The following is a 17,500-nucleotide window of genomic DNA, read 5'->3' on the forward strand; positions in this document are numbered from 1 at the left end:
AGGATTTATTACGGCGAGCTGTGTATTGAGTTTTTGGCGGGAAATCATTCGGTTGTTTGGCTGAATATCAACTGCATGTTTGTCCTCGCATGCCGCGCGGTTATCATGTGGACTACAGCTGGACTGCGGAGGTGGATTCTCTCGGCGACACCGCGCAGTTTCTGCCGTGTTGCGGAAGGATGGATGCAAATTAGATAATCCTGTGTGAATTCTGCCAGCTGTCCTGTGAAAAAAAAATCGCAAAACAGAAAAAAAGAGATTTTTCACTGTATTGAATACAAAATATGACGCTGAATAGCATTGATGTTTTCAATAACTCATATCAGTTTCACCATCGGAGAATATGTATATTAAAAAAATCCAGAAAAAAAACGAGTTATCCTATTTGCGTTTTAGAGACAAGGAAAAAAACGGCGACACACAATCTCCCAAATGAGAAAGTAATCGCATTTGTAATCGCTTAACATATCAGGATTATTAACGTCGGCGCCGCACTGTGCTCCTGGCCGGTGGCTCGGTCACGTCTCGTTCGATCCCACAGATTGGAATCCCGGGAGACCTATACATTCTCATATACATTCCCATCGCACATGCATGAGGACAGCGGATAGTCAAAAAAAAAGGGTCAGATTCCATATATTCCTCAACATCCGGTTAAAATTCCTCGGACGCCACAAATCCGGCGTGAACGCGTCGCCCCGCAGGTTCCGGCCTCGCGTGTGCAGAGCTCGTCGTCGGGAGAGAGAGAGAGAGAGGAATCCGGTGTGATATCGTTTCTTCTTCTTCTCTCTCTCTCTCTCTGTCTTTCTTTCTTTCTCTGTGTGTGTGTGTGTGTGTCTCTCTGTCTTTCTCTCTTTCTCTTTCTTTCTTTCTCTCTCTCATTCACTCTCTCTCTCTCTCTCTCTCTCTCTCTGTTTCTTTCTCTGTGTGTGTCTCTCGCTGTCTCTTTCTCTCTGTCTTTCTCTCTCCCCCCTTCTCTCTCTCATTCACACTCTCTCTGTCTCTCTCTCTCTTTCTCTTGTTCTGTCTTTCGTCTTGTTTGGTTTCCACTGACCCCGAGTCCAGATTCTGCAGCAGCCGCGACGGTGGGCGAGCGGCGGCCGGACGAACGGGCGGCTGGGCGTGCTTTACGAGCGCCAAAGGTCGATTTTTCTTTGTCTCCCAATTTGCATACTGATGGAGCAAAAACTCATTGTCGCCGTGTAATGAGGCCTTTCATTATTCGGAGATAATGGGAAACTTCTGGAAATGCCTTTTTAACCGGTCTGCTATTAGACGGAGTGACAAGTGCCATAATTGAATGAAAGGGGGAGCATCGAGATTAGGACTGATGAAGAAGGATGAATCTGGAAGGAGACCCGACGGAGCCTCCTGGGGGGGGGGGCGCGGAGAGGAACCCGAGAGCGGCTTTGCTTACTTAGGAGGAGCTTCCGGCCAGGGAGGGAGGTGGGGGGAGGGGCGTGGCAGGTGTTGGTATGCATGAGGGGCGCCGCCGCCATCACCGCACGCGCCTCGTTGAATATCAATCACGCGCCGAGCACCTACACGGGACTCCATACAAGATTGATATAAAGTTTCGAGCCGCGGGCGTGCTGGCGGCCCTCAGCTGGGGCGGGGGGCGTCTGGCTCGGCCCTGCTGGCTGGCATGGAAGGGCTGGCACTGTTGAACGCACGCACATACTCGCGGACATATAAAACAACCATTCCTTCCTGTAAGCATATATATTTACATATATAAATCACACGAATGCATGGCGGACAGACGAATGCGTCAACCTGCGTACGAGCGAACGCGTGTATCAGCCGTTCGTCCGCACGAGAGAGTCGTCGGGCAGCGAGGGATCCGGAATGGAACGGCCGATCAACATAAAAGCCATTCCGAAAACAGATGTTCCGCAGGCCACATCTGTCATGGTCTGTACCCGGGTATCTGCACGGCGGAATGGCGGCGGCTGCGGCAAGATCCTTCACTCTTTGTCATTTATTGTTTCCTCAAAAGAAACTTAGGCTCTTGTCTGAGACTATGGGGAGCGCTGGTTCGGAGAGATTCCCACGGGGAGTATGCTTGCGAAATGGCGCTTCCCCGGGCGGAGTTGCGCTGCAGGAGGCGCGGCTGATCTCCGAGGAGCGCCCCGAGGCAAGTGACGGAGGGAAAGGAGCTCACTGGCGCTCACTATACACTGCGAACTGCGGTCTTGCTCATTGTCTTGAAGACACGAACATGGACACACATGCGCACACACACACGCACACGCACACGCACATATATATATATATATATATATATATATATATATATATATATATATATATATAAATGTGTAAATATGTAAATGTGTGTGAAGGAATGTACGTACATGCATACATACATTCTAGTGTATATATATGTATACACATATATTTATTCCCTATATATTTATATATAGTTATATATATGTGTGTGTGCATACACACACACACACACACACACACACACACACACACACACACACACACACACATATATAACTATATATAAATATATAGGGAATAAATACATATGTGTATACATATATATACACTAGAATGTATGTATGCATGTACGTACATTCCTTCACACACATTTACATATAGACTCACATGTATACCTTTTCAAAGGTAGATTAACATTTCGAGCTGTACAGAACTCCAGATCAATCCAGTCAGCAATTTGCACACAACTATACCAGAATTGAGCAAGAAACCCAATGGAATGTTACAGAAGTTACAAATGGTAGCAAATAATTCAATCAAGTTGATGTAGAGAAGCGATGCTGATTGCCTCTGAACCTAACCAGAGAGTCTATTTCAGGAAAAAAGTTGCTGAAAAACATTGACCGGAATATCAGAAAGAGATTGGCGTCGCGGCTGCCGTGGGATTTTCTCTTTATCATTGATCAGTCAGACTGACGGTGTTGCCCTCTGATTGTGGGAGTTTTTTTTTATTTATAGAGACGTGATTTAGTGAACGTTGCAGAGGTGGGAGCTGGTGTTTTTGTGTGCAAACAGATTGCAAAATGTAGAAGTGATTTACTTTATGAAAGCATGTAACGCACAGAGCGTTTGTAACATAACACACCTACATCGGAACGCACGCGTGCACAATTTATAAATCTGTATTTGGTATTCGTTTGTGTATACATCTCTCTCCGAGTGTTTTTGTATATAGTGTACATTTGTATGTGTGAGAGGGAAGAAAATGCAGTGGGTTGAACGTATAAGTTGATCAGCTGATAGGGTTATGTAGGGAAAAAAACGTTTTATAAGCATGGGTTGATATGTAGGGGAAAAAAACGTTTTATAAGCATGGGTTGATATGTAGGGAAAAAAACGTTTTATTAGCATGGACAAGCACCAAGGAAGCCGAAGTTTGCTCAGAGCAGCGTCGACCGGAGCCTGAGGAAGTTGGCCCATGTCTTATGCAAGCTCACGTCGGACTCGCGCTTCCGGCGGAGGTCGACCCGTCAGCACCTGGGATTCCCGCCGCGGCCACAGCGCCAAGTTCCGATGGATTCAGTTAACTGTTTCGCGCATGTCGGTGACAGTAGTTTTTTTTCCTTCTGCGTTTCCCTTTTTTTTTCCTTCTGTTGTCTGCGTTTCCCACATTTTTTGCTGAAAGTTTCGGAAAAGGCTATTGTTTCGTTTTCTCGATATCGACCTTTGTCACGGTTAGCAGTTCCTTTCCCTCATCCGAATTGCTAAATTTATGTATACGATCGTCATTATTGCCCCCGACAAGGAGGTTATGTTTGGTCGCGTTGGTTAGTATGTCTGTTCGTTGGTTAGCTGAATAACTCTTGAAGTTACGGACAGATTTTTATTATTTTTTTTACCAGAGGTGTGTCTTGGCCTAGCCTAAATTCCGTAAAATTTTGGTGGTGATCAGGATCATGATCAGGCTCCAGGATTTTTTTCAAATTATTGCATCATTAACTATTATTTTCATCACTGGCTTTATCACCTCCACGAAGAAGGTTATGTTTACGGACGTCACCCGTGTACTTGAGAAAGTTGATTTTAATGTAGTTCTTCAAGTGTGAATATTATATTGCATCAGCGAAATCACATTTCCTTGGCGGAGGTTTGCGCCCTCTGAGCGCTTCTAGTTATTTGTGATAACGGTAGTAGTTTAGCTGTTTGGAAGAGATAGGAACGGTAGCTTATATAAACGGGAGAAAATATAATTAGTAGTTGTAATAAGTATGTTGCAGTCGTTGTTCATGATGATAATGATCATCATCATAATCGTTTGTGTTAGATTTGTTTATATTGCAGATAATATTACTTAACTTCACACCACCACACAAAATGTGGTGCATTAGGCATAAATACCTTTTGTTTTCAGAAGGGTAACAAAATTCCACGATCGTATATCACGTATGCAAATTCTGATATGATTTTCAGCGGTGAAAAATTACCATTTTGCAATTCATGTTGATGGTTTACGTGCAGCTCGGATGGATGCGTGCAAGCAGGTGCCTCATCACCCGAGCCTCGTGCGCGAGTGATTGAATATTTTCCTTGCAACAACCGTGTGCAGAATATGAACTGATTCATACCATCCGTCTATATATCTATATATCTGTCTGTGTATATATAGATCTGTCTGTCTGTGTATATATAATTATGCATAAACTATATTAGAAATTAGTGTTTGTTTGTTGATTCGCCTTTTCTTTTGAAAAGAAATGGGCCGTACATTCTATTCATTGTCGTCACAGTACAAGTGACAAGGAAGTTGCTTATGAGTTTCTAAATATGATTCATGTTGATTGTAATAATTCCCATGGCATTCTCCAAGCCGGGAATTAAATTTTTCCGAATTTGAAGTAACATTTTTGGTCACAGTGAAATGTGTTTAGTGTCCATGCGATCATTTTTGTCTGTGGCAAAATTGACACGTGAGAAAAAGATTATTTTATCGTTCTTTCCCTGCGGTAACTATGTCCGTTGTCATTCCAGGTTGGTGACGCAGACACGTTCACACGAGCGCCAGCGCTGCCGTAACGGTGCCGTGCTGCATTCCTGTTGTTTCCTGACGAACGGCGCTGGCCGGACGTGACGTCGCGAAGGAGCTTCCCGTGCAGCCGAGGCGGAAAGTCTTGAACTCTGTACCCACACGGCCGGGACCTGTGCGCCCTCCTCGGCGACGCACAGTCGTAAAACGAACAAGTGGCACCGCTTTCTTTGTGAAGCGTTGTGTCGAATAGGAGGATCTTTTATCGGAGAGACGAGCATTGTTTCCGACGGCCAAGGCTGCGTGCTTGGGAGTGACGTGGCTGTGCCGAAGCTGAGGACCAAGGCCTCAATCCCGACCGTGCACTCAAGAGCTAAATAATAACTGTATTGGATCGCTGGCGGGAGTGACAGTAATTTTGGCTTTGTAGCTCCTTTTCATAGTAAACTATCAAGTCTGAGACGTAAATAGGATACTTAAAATTGGGTTTATTACCTCCATGTCTGTGCGTGCGGCCAAACCCTTCTGTGACCCGGAATCATAGGTTTTCTTAATCCTGATTGACAGTGCAACTCGCAAGTGGCAAGAGCTGGTGTGCCATTCTCCGTCGTGCACCGCCGGGGGCATCACTCACTTCACAACCATTCGCCCAGGGTTATTGTTACAGGATTGAGATATCAAACGCGCCTCGGGGGAAAAAAAAGCAGAACATTCGCGAAAAGTGATACCCCTCTGGTATGTGTGGCTTTTTGCTGCGGTCGTCCTGAAAGTGCTTTCGAAATGCTTCTCTGGGCCCTGAAAGAGCAGAAGCTGGCGAGGCACACTGGACGAGGCGATTAAAAGCATTATGGTAACCAAACACACGCTTTCGAATCATGATATACGAGGCTCTGAATCTGGAGAGGAGATGCAATATAATTCCCACACGCGGAACTATTGCATGTTATCTAGGTAAGAGGAAAAAAAATGACTGCGGGAATCGAGACGAAAAAGTAAGACATTTAACGTCAGCATAATCTTAAAGAAATGTTGCTGTCAGACAGAGGAACAGACAGAGCACGACTTTGGCTAATGAATGACTAGCATTTTCGAGCGAGAGGGAGAGAGGGTGAAAGTGAAAGAGAGAAAGAGGGAGAAGGAAGGAGGAAGAGGGAGGAGGGACGAAGAGGGAGGAAGGAAGGTGAGGGAGAGGGGAAATAGCTCAAGGAAGAGAGAGGGAAGCTCTAATGAGGGAGTAGGAGAGGAGAACGAGAGGGTGAGGGAGAGAGGGCAGAATGATGGAGAGAAAGGAAAAAGCTCAAGGATGAGAGAGGGAAAGCTCTAATGAGGGAGTAGCAGAGGAGTAGAAGGAAAAGGGAAAGAGAAAGTGGGAGGCGAAGCGAAAGACGAAAGATGATAAAAAGCGTAAAAAAAGAGAGAGGAGGGAGTGTAAAAAAATATATATATAGAGAGAAAGAGTTTGTGTTTGTGTTCGTAATGACGAACTACGTTGTTAAACTTGATCTTAATTAAGTGTGCTAAAAAAGGGAGAGAGATTGGCGAAGAAAGAGAGGCAGAGAGAGAAGGGCCTGGCGGAGCACTTTACGAAAGAGTGAAGGAAGTGAAAAATACAAGAAGGGTTGCGATTCATTATATATGTTAAGCCTTAGAGATTATTTAACGAATCGTTAATGCGCCGGCTTGGGAGTCGACCGAAGTAGTGATGTTTGGTTTAATCCGAACGATGTTTTTTTTTTTCATTCTACAAATTTGGTTTAATCCGATGTTTTTTTTTTCATTCTACAAATCTGTAAAAAAAAGAGTGATGTTTGGTTTAATCCGAACGATGTTTTTTTTTTTCATTCTACAAATCTGTAAAAAAAAAGAAAAAAGTGATGTTTGGTTTAATCCGAATGATGTTTTTTTTTTTCATTCTACAAATCTGTAAAAAAAAAAGTGATGTTTGGTTTAATCCGAATGATGTTTTTTTTTTCATTCTACAAATCTGTAAAAAAAAAAAGTGATGTTTGGTTTAATCCGAACGATGTTTTTTTTTTCATTCTACAAATCTGTTAAAAAAAGTGATGTTTGGTTTAATCCGAACGATGTTTTTTTTTTCATTCTACAAATCTGTAAAAAAAGTGATGTTTGGTTTAATCCGAACGATGTTTTTTTCATTCTACGAATCTGTAAAAGAAAGAAAAAAAAAAGTGATGTTTGGTTTAATCCGAACAATGATTTTTTTTCATTCTACAAATCTGTAAAGAAAAAAAAAAGTGATGTTTGGTTTAATCCGAACGATGTTTTTTTTTTCATTCTACGAATCTGTAAAAAAAAAAAAAAAAAAAAAGAGTGATGTTTGGTTTAATCCGAACGATTTTTTTCTTCATTCTACGAATCTAAAAAAAGGTGATGTTTGGTATAATCCGAACGATGTTTTTTTTTTTCATTCTACAAATCTGTAAAAAAAAAGTGATGTTTGGTTTAATCCGAACGATTTTTTTCTTCATTCTACAAATCTGTAAAGAAAAAAAAAGTGATGTTTGGTTTAATCCGAACGATTTTTTTAATTCTACAAATCTGTAAAAAAATATAAAATATCGAATTATAACGAAAAGTAAAAAATGGAAAAAAAATCTTAACGTATTTACGCAATACCCGTGACTGAAAAAAATACTGAATACATAATAATAATAAAAAATACTGAAAAAAAAGTGAGAGGAAAAGCCCGCAGATATGGAAATGCGCGCTGGGCCTCGGCGGCGGATCACGAGGCACAAGCATCATGCCATTCCGAGGATTCGCAGTCTCTCGTCCGGATTCGCCGTCTCTCGTCCGGATTCGCCGTCTCTCGTCCGGATTCGAAGTCTCTCGTCCGGATTCGCCGTCTCTCGTCCGGATTCGCCGTCTCTCGTCCGGGTTCGAAGTCTCTCGTCCGGATTCGCCGTCTCTCGTCCGGGTTCGAAGTCTCTCGTCCGGATTCGCCGTCTTTCGTCCGGATTCGCCGTCTCTCGTCCGGATTCGCCGTCTCTCGTCCGGATTCGCAGTCTCTCGTCCGGATTCGCCGTCTCTCGTCCGGATTCGCCGTCTCTCGTCCGGATTCGCCGTCTCTCGTCCGGATTCGCCGTCTCTCGTCCGGCCAATTATGAATTACGGAGTTCCGGTGTGTCATTTCTGGCCGGCGCTCTCTCTGTCGCGGGAGATTTGAAAAAGCGCGCGAGAAAAAGATGGCGCGAGGAGGGCGAACACGCGAGTAAACATGTAAATATGTGGGCAAGTCCAGATAGATATAGTGTATGTACAGTACGTATGCGTATAGTACACACGCACACGTATACGTTTGCGTGTACGCAATATATATATATATATATATATATATATATATATATATATATATATATATATATATATATATATATGTGTGTGTGTGTGTGTCTGTGTGTGTGTGTGTGTGTGTGTGTGTCTGTGTGTGTGTGTGTGTGTGTGTGTGTGTGTGTGTGTGTGTGTGTGTGTGTGTGTGTGTGTGTGTGTGTGTGTGTGTGTGTGTGTATGTATGTGTGTGTGTGTGTGTGTGTATGTGTATGTATAACACATACATAAATTTACATTTATCAGTTAACATATATTTATATATACACATAGGCATACATAAATACATAAACATTGCTCCACACAACATGAGTGTTTATATAAACTCAAAAGGCGTTCGGGTCAAACGGGTCGAGAAAATGAAACAGAATTTTGTCCGATCCGCGAGAGAACCGAAACAGAGTGGAGGAATATGAAAATTTTTTTTGTCTCACTCTGTTTCAGTCAGGTCGCCATATCTTTTTTGGGGTGAATATGATAATGCATTTCAGGAAGTGGTTTATTATCTTCGTAATTCATAATTTCCGTCTGGTTTTTTCACCCCTGCTTTTGCGAATTTTGCGAAGTGTATTCAAGCTCGAGTAGTTTTGCACGCACTGTACCGACAGAGGCTGCGCTGTCATTTTAGACCTGTTTTTTCGAATTTATGATAAGAGATTCAATGTGTATATTTTTATTTATGACATAATTTCGCAATGTTGTTTTAGTGATTCATATTTTGATGTTCTTTTTTCAAATAACTTGAAAGTATGATTTTTTAGAAATATTTCTTTGGAGTTATTTGACAAGGGACCTCGTCTGATGGTCATTTCGGAGGAATATTTTGTAAAAGATGGATGTATTTGCTTTTTGACTGATCCTTGCCTCTCGCACACACACACACACACACACACACACACACACACACACACACACACACACACACACACACACACACACACACACACACACACACACATACACACACACACACACACACATGTATATATATATATATATATATATATATATATATATATATATATATATATATATATATATATATATATATATATACATATATATATATATATATATATATATATATATATATATATATATATATATTATATAAAGACATATGTATATTTATTCACATGTTAATGTATGGATATGTATATATACATATATAAGTATATATATGAATATATATACGAGTAAAAAATATATATATATGTATATGTACACACCCACATTCACATATGTATATATGCACACATACACATACTCACATGTGTATACTTGTACACACACACACAATCATGGAAGCTTCACTAATGATAAGCCTGTGTTATTAAACAGTTATTTCTTATTGACACTCATCCTGATTGAAATCCGTTTTAATCACATCTGCACAAGATGACTTTTAATCCGTCGACGCCGAGTGGGTCATAATCACTCGACCCGCGTCCCTCACTTCACTCCGCTGGCAGCCAAGCTTTCCCTTTCTCGCCTTTGACGGAAGCGACAGCGAGCGTCATTTGAACCGCGGCTGGCAAAAGGCTTTTTTTTTATTTCGATTTTTTTTTGTTTTTCTTTTTTTTACCATTGCACTGGCTTTCTGTTCATGGCAACTCGGCGTCACGGTGAAGAATATACCGATGGCTTTTCGTTTGCTCTCGTATTTTAGTTGGCTGTGGACTGTTACATTTTTGGGGTTATTATTGCCGTTATGGTCATTGTCAGTGTTATTAATATTTTTATTGTTATTCACGTTATTGTTATTACTGTTATTTTTGTCATTGTCATCTTCATCAATAGATTAATATGCTTGTGATTGTTATAACTGTTATTATTGACATTGTTATCAAGTGGTTATGGTTTTGCTATTGTTGTGAAAGAAAAGACATTACGTAGGATACATTTACTATTGTAAATTACACTATTGTTACTGTATTTTTGCCGTCAATATTTACTGCGTCTGCTACAAATTGTAAATGATGAAAGAAGGAATAATGAGAGAAATAATGATGTTTGGGTTGGATGCCCCGACAGCGCCAGTGCGTCCGCCGGCCAGCCAGGTCGCGCGGGAGCAAACCGTGTCCCTGGGGGCGCCTTGGGCTGTTTGCCGTCTGGAGGAGGGGCAGGCGGAGGACTCGGAGTGCCCTCAGTGCGCCCCGCTCGCCTCTCTTCGCCTGGAGGTCTGGATATGCTGATGGAGGCATCGACGGTGAACTTCATGTGCGCGAGATGACGAGTTCGGGTGTCTGGAGGCGCGGTACACCCTGGTTGCTTTGCGGTGTCCGATCGAGTCTTTTAAACGTGTATTTTACTCTTAGGGGCAGCTGACAGCCAGTCTCCTAGTGCGCTCTGGGCCATTTTCTTCCTACTTGCGCCTGAGGAACTTTGGTATAGTCATTACGTGGCTATTGGTGATGTTAGAGTTTGTAGCATTTAGCATTTACGGGGAAATTTAATAAAAATGAAAGGTTAACACTCAGCCACCGTAGGACAATTTAGTTACTGCAGTAAAGGAAGCAAATAAGCTACGTATTTAAAAAAAATGCCAAGAAAGCATGGAATACAGAAGAAATACTCCAAGGATAGAAGTGCGTCGGAAAATGTCCCACTGTCTGCGCGATCGCACTTGCTTGCCATTGTTGAACCGATGGTTGTCACACGCGGCAGAAAGATTATACAAACCATCTGTGGCGAGGAATTCCGATGTGGGCGGTGGTGATTCTGTCGACGTTTGGGCACAATTCACATTCCGATGATTCTCTGGCGCCGCCGTCGCTTCATTAACTTCAGGTCATTATCCCGATGTTTTCCTCTCGGTCCCTCGGCCTCACGTCCCTTCATCCGCCGCCGCCGCCCCGCGACTTCCTCCGACCGACCCCTCCCCTTCCTCTTCTTCTTCTTCTCCTCCTCCTCCTCCTCCTCCTCCCCCTCCTCATACTCCTTCTCCTCCTCCTCTTCCTTCCCCAACCTCTTCCTCCTCCTCCTCCTCTTCCTCCTACTCCTCTTCCTCCCTCTTCCCCAACTCCACCCTCTTCCTCCTCCCCCTTCCCCTCCTCCGCCTCCTCTTCCTCCTCCTTTCCTCCTCCCCCTTCCCCTCCTCCTCCTCCTCCTCCCCCTTCCCCAACTCCTCCCTCTTCCCCTTCCCCCTCCCCCTCCACCTCCTCTTCCTCCTCTTCCCTCCCTTCCTCCCCTTCCTCCTCCCGTGCCATCCCCACCCCCACCCCACCCAGGCTGCCATTGTCTCTTTCTTTTCTAATACAGATTGAGATTACTTTCGGGATCGTCGCCGGGAAGCCCTCAGCTCCCTCGTCGTCGTCCTCCTCCTCCGGAAACGTTTATGGAGGCGACCCGCCCCACCTACGCCGAATTTATACCAGGTTGTTAAGTCCTTATTGTGTTTGTTTATATATATATATATATTTTTTTTTTTTTGGGGGGGGGGGGGGTTGCGAGAGCGGGATAATCCCTAGATTCTGCGAAGACAAGGTCCCCGCGGGTGGAGCCAGGTGGGGCGACGGGGAATTGAAAACGCTCTCTTTTTGGAGGGAAGCTTAGGTCCGAAGCTCCACATATTTCCCCTCTGAAACCCTCCTTGCAAGGGGCTGCCGCGTCAGTGGGCAAATAGACTATTTCACCCATGCTGTCTTTTATTTCCTCCTGTCCTGTGTAATATTTATTTTCCTTTTTTTCACCCACTTGTTTTTTTTAATGAATTCAAGACCATGTCGGTTTGATTAGTTGCTCATCTTATAAAAATCTTCATTAAACAAACAAGCGATTCATTCCAGGACTTGTGGGAATGAACAACTGGTAGAGTTGATCCAGCTGGACGAACCGCTGCGGTGGCACCAAAGATTTGCAAGTGCCAGTAAGTGTGACTTGAGGGAAATGCATTACACCCACGTATGTCATGTGGGGTTGGCGGGGACCTGACCAGACAAAGGCTAGTTTAAAATCGCGAATTTCTGGGGCGGGGATTCCGGAGAGCGAGTCATTGGATTAGGGACCAATTGTTGATTATTTCGTGTTTTGCTCGTGGTACCTTTCCTTCTTTACTACCTCTTCTCTCCTCCTCCTCCTCCTTTCGTTCCTTCTTTTCTTCTTTCTCTGTTTCTTCTTTTCTTTCTTTCTACTGCTTCTTTTTCCTTTTCTTATTCTTCGGTCATTTCCTCCTTCTCCTCTTCTTCTTTTTCTTCCTCCTCCTCCTTCATTTCTTCCGGCTTTTCCTCCTTTTTTCCTTCCCCTCCTCCAGGTCCTCATCGACCTCCTACTTATCCTCCTCATGCTCCTCTTATTCCTCTTCCACCTTCTTTTCCTCCTATTCGTCCTCCATTTCTTCCCCCTTTTCCTCCTCTTTTTTCCTTCCCCTCCTCCACCTCCTACTCCTCTTCCACCTCCCCCTTTTCTTCCTATTCCTCCTGCGCCACTTTCTCCGCTCTTGCTCCAGTTCATCCTTCTCCCCTTCTTCCATCTTTTTTCCCCTCTTCTTTAACCCTCCTCCTCTCTTCTTCGCCCTTCCCTTTCACCACCATTTCCTCTCTCCATTAGCTTTTCCTCTCTCCGTTCCCCAGCCTCTCTCTAGTCTATTGTAGGCGTACCTCGTCCTCCATAGAAGTTAGGCCACGGCGCTATTGACCCCGGCCAGGTAGAGCAGGTAGGGTTATCTCCCTCCCCTCCCCCGCCCCCTCACCCCCTCTCTTCCGCCTTACCCCTTCCCTCCCCCGCCCCTCACCCCCTCTCCTTCCCTCCCCCGCCCTTCACCCCTTCTCCCCCTCCCCTTCCCTCCCCCGCCCCTTCACCACCCCTCTTCCGCCTTAACCCTTCCCTCCCCCGCCCCCTCACCCCCCTCTCTCCCTCTCCCCCTCCCCTTCCCTCCCGTCCCCCGCCCCTTCACCCCCTCTCCCCCTCCCCTTCCCTCCCCCGCCATTCACCCCTCCCCTTCACCCCCCCCTCCCTTCCTCCTTAACCCCCCCCCCCCCGTTCGAGTCGTCGCGAGGAAGGAAGCGGTTAACGAAGCGGCTAATGTACAATCCGAGAAACCGCCCCGATTCCCGCGCTGGTGCCGATTGGAGGCTGTTGTCGCCGCTCTCCCTTTCTCTTTTTACTTTTTTTTTCCTTTCCCTTTCTCCTTTCCCTCGTGTGGCGTGTTTATGCTGATACGCTTTCGTTGCTCTCCTTTCCCTCGTGTGGCGTGTTTATGTCGATACGAACGCTTTCACTGAGATGCAGTTACGCACATTGCATAGGTCTATAATCATGTACGCACGCAGAGGGAGAGGGAGAGGGAGAGAGGGAGGGAGAGAGAGGGAGAGGGAGAGGGAAAGAGAGGGAGAGGGAGAGGGAGAGGGAGAGGGAAAGAGAGAGGGAGAGGGAGAGGGAGAGGGAGAGGGAGAGGGAGAGAGAGAGGGAGAGGGAAAGAGAGAGGGAGAGGGAGAGGGAGAGGGAGATGGAGAGAGAGAGGGAGAGGGAGAGGGAGAGGGAGAGGCAGAGACAGAGAAGATGAATAAGAAGAAAGATACAAACAAGCAGCCTGTCGAGAGAGAGAGACAAAATGACAGACGGACAGACTGACTGGCAAACAGAGAAGAAAAAAAGAAAGAGACAAACAAGCAACCTATTGAGAGAGAGAAGAGAAAGAAGAAAAAACAAACAAATAAGCAGCCTGTTGAAATAGAGAGACAGAGAAAAGAAGAAAGAGACCAACAAGCAGACCTGTTGAGAGGGAGGGAGAGAGAGAGAGAGAGAGAGAGAGAGAGAGAGAGAGAGAGAGAGAGAGAGAGAGAGAGAGAGAGAGAGAGAGAGAGAGAGAGAGAGAGAGAGAGAGAGAGAGGCAGAGACAGAGAGAAAGAGAGAAAGAAAGAAATAGAGAAAGAGAGGGAAGCTGTTGCCATACTGTTGTCGTTAACAAGTAAAAAGTGGAGCCTCCTAATGACTGTGCGTGAGGATAAGGACCCATCGAAGATCCCAGAAGTTCATAAAGAGTTTATTTTAATTTCGGATCGCGTATGTTAGCGGTTTTATTTCGCATTTTCTTTAATTATCGACGTTTCCCTTTGCCGCGTACGTCCCCCGCTCCACTTCCCCTACTCCTTAATCCCTTCTCTTCCGTCCCCTCTCCTCCGCTCGTCTCCTTTTCCCTCTCTTCTTCTCCTCCTGTTCGTCCCTCTCCACGCCATGATCCTCCGACTGCGACCCTTCCTTTGCCATCCTCTCTCCGCCTCTCCACAAAGCCCCGACGTCCCCCTTTGTCTCCTCCTTACGACCTTAATCAAGTAAGATGTTGGACTTGCTCGTCACTAGAAATTCCTTCCGTCTGACGTTAACCAATTAGACGTGTCATCGGTATTTACTGAAGGCTTGATCCGCTCTCCACCTCGCTCTCTTTTCTGTTTCGACGGGTCTTGTTTGGCCTTTTTTATGTTGGTTCTGCTCTCTCTGTCTCTGTCTCTGTCTCTGTCTCTCTCTCTTTGTCTGGTTCTCTCTCTCTCTCTCTTTGTTTGGTTCTGTCTCTCTCTCTTTGGTTGGTTCTCTCTCTCTCTCTTTGTCTGGTTCTATCTCTCTCTCTTTGTCTGGTTCTCTCTCTCTCTCTCTCTTTGTCTGGTTCTCTCTCTCTCTCTCTCTCTCTCTCTCTCTCTCTCTCTCTCTCTCTCTCTCTCTCTCTCTCTCTCTCTCTCTCTCTCTCTCTCGACCAAATAAATAGATAGCATTTGACTTTAGAAGGAAAGGAGACAGGTTTCAGATTTAAGGAAATTGAAACATTGGAGAAAGATAAGATATCTGAGCATGAGCGGACAACTGACTGGGAGAGGGAGGGTGAATGTAATCAAAGTTTATGCATCTTAAAGTAACACTGAAGAAAGAAAAGGAAGGCATAAACGTTTCAGAAATGAGTGTGAAGTGACCCGCTGAAGGTAAATAAATAATATAAAGATAAAGATAAATAATATAAAGATAGAGATAAATAATATAAAGATAAAGATAAATAATATAAAGATAAAATGAGATAAAGGTACACTGTTTTCTAATGATATGGAGGTCGAAATTGGAGGCCGGGAAAGACGGAATGTAGAACAACTGATAAATTTATCGTCGTTAATGGGAGGTGGCGATTGTAGTCAAAAGTCAGCATAATCAATAAGAGCTAATCACGAGATAATAAAGGTATTCGATTTTGTAAGAGAATCGGCCCACGTCCAAGAGGTAGACGATTGCAAGCGGCCACTACGGCATGGGACTAGATCCTAAAAAATAAGTAAATTGGGACTAGATCCTAAAAAATAACTAAATTGGGAATCGATCCTAAAAAATAACTAAATTGGGACTAGATCCTAAAGAATAACTAAATTGGGAATAGATCCTAAGAAATAACTAAAATGGGACTAGATCCTTAAAAAAACTAAATTGGGATTAGATAAAAAAAAAAGACTAAATTGGGCCTAGATCCTAAAAAAATAACTAAAATGGGATTAGATCCTAAAAAATAACTAAATTGGGACTAGATCCTAGAAAATAACTAATAGAACGACGAAATAATAAGCGGAGAGGCGAGGCCGCTAACGGGGGCATCCGAGGGGGGTTTAAGGTGAACGATGAGAAAGATCAGGGCCACGAGGATGACGAATGGCAAATGCCGTCGCCGAGGAGGCCCCGCGAGGAAGGGGATGACGCCCGGGCTGTGCAAGGGGCGCTGCGGCGGGCGGAGAGGGGGCGGCGCTGGAGGGATCCTGAAGGACGAATATTTAATGAATAATAATAATAATAATGAATACGCTGCAACCGATGCGTCTAGAGCCGTCGAAGTCGGAGGCGCGGGACCCTACGGCTGCAGCGCGTCTAGGAAAAAGAGGCGCCATCGTTTTAGCAGGAGGAGAACCTGCCCAATACATGTTTTAATAGCCCGTCGTCGCGTGGGCCGCGGCGCAAACTTTTAAAGAGAAAATAACTTTGCCATTGAAGGTTTTGTGTTAGTTTAAAAGTTCTTAATTTTCGCATTTTTAGACTTTGATTGTTTGATATGAACTTTTGATGTTAATATATTTTTTTTTAGTTCTTGTGATCAACCCGAACTTATTTCTGAGACCGTAAGACCGTTCTCGATTATTTTTTTCTAATCTAAAACTAAATATTACTGAGGGTTTCGACTCTGGCGATGAGGAGCATGTGTCAGAAGCCTGTTCATTCCGCGAGTCGACAGGGATGCTTATTTGGTGTTGATTTTAGCGCTTTGGTCGTGTAAGAAAAGTGAGTAAATGTGCAGCTTCCTCCCTTTTATTACACTTGGCTGCACCGACAAGAATGCCTGACTGGCCATCGCCCTGTATCAACACTCACGCACGTGCAATTAGAGAAGAAATATAAATGCATGTGTGCACACGTGCTTCCTCTCGCTGCTGCAACTCACGCGCACACGGACGTAGACTTATTAACGCTCACGCTTATACACACACACATGCACACGAATACGCGCACGCACGCACGCACGCACGCACGCACGCACGCACGCACGCACGCACACATACACGCACACACACACACACACACACACACACACACACACACACACACACACACACACACACACACACACACACACACACACACACACATTCACATGTATTCTCTCTCTCTCTCTCTCTCTCTCTCTCTCTCTCTCTCTCTCTCTCTCTCTCTCTCTCTCTCTCTATTTCTCTCTATCTATCTATCTATCTCTCCCTCTCCCTCTCCCTCCTCTCCTTCCCTCTCCCTCCAACCCTCCTCCCTCTCCCTCCTCTCCCTCCCTCTCCCTCCCTCTCCCCCTCCTCTCCCCTCCCTCCTCCCCCTCCCCCTCTCCCTCTCCCTCCTCCCTCCCTCCCTCCCTCCCTCCCTCCCTCTCTCCCTCTCCCTATCCTTTCGTTTCTTCTTCGCAAGATGTACATTCACTAAGTCTGTTTATTCTCATCCATTCCAGGTGTTGGTAGTGTCGGCCTGAGCGGAAAACGTGCGGGTATTAAGTGTTAAGTGCGGTTCTGTGATATTTACCCACGGAGGATCATGGCAGATGTATGACAAGCACCGGGTTCCTTCACGACGCCGGAGAGCCGACACGGAGTTTCAGGTGGGTCCTCACTTGCCTTTGTCAGCGAAGGCCTGTCCCAAAGCACTTGCCTTTCTCGGCGAACACGTGTCCCAAATCACTTG

At 44.9% G+C, this 17,500-nt stretch overlaps 1 protein-coding gene across 1 annotated transcript in view; it reads left to right on the forward strand.

Moving 5' to 3' along the window:
- The window catches only part of LOC113800342 (serine-rich adhesin for platelets), a 631,319-nt gene that overhangs the window by 52,746 nt on the left and 561,073 nt on the right, over positions 1–17,500 (forward strand). The window contains exon 2 of the mRNA XM_070132707.1: positions 17,271–17,417. The gene's annotated coding sequence lies outside the window, so the exon portion shown is untranslated. The remainder of the gene's footprint in view (positions 1–17,270; positions 17,418–17,500) is intronic.

This window comes from Penaeus vannamei, chromosome 18, assembly GCF_042767895.1.
Source record: "Penaeus vannamei isolate JL-2024 chromosome 18, ASM4276789v1, whole genome shotgun sequence".
NCBI classification, from domain to species: domain Eukaryota; kingdom Metazoa; phylum Arthropoda; class Malacostraca; order Decapoda; family Penaeidae; genus Penaeus; species Penaeus vannamei.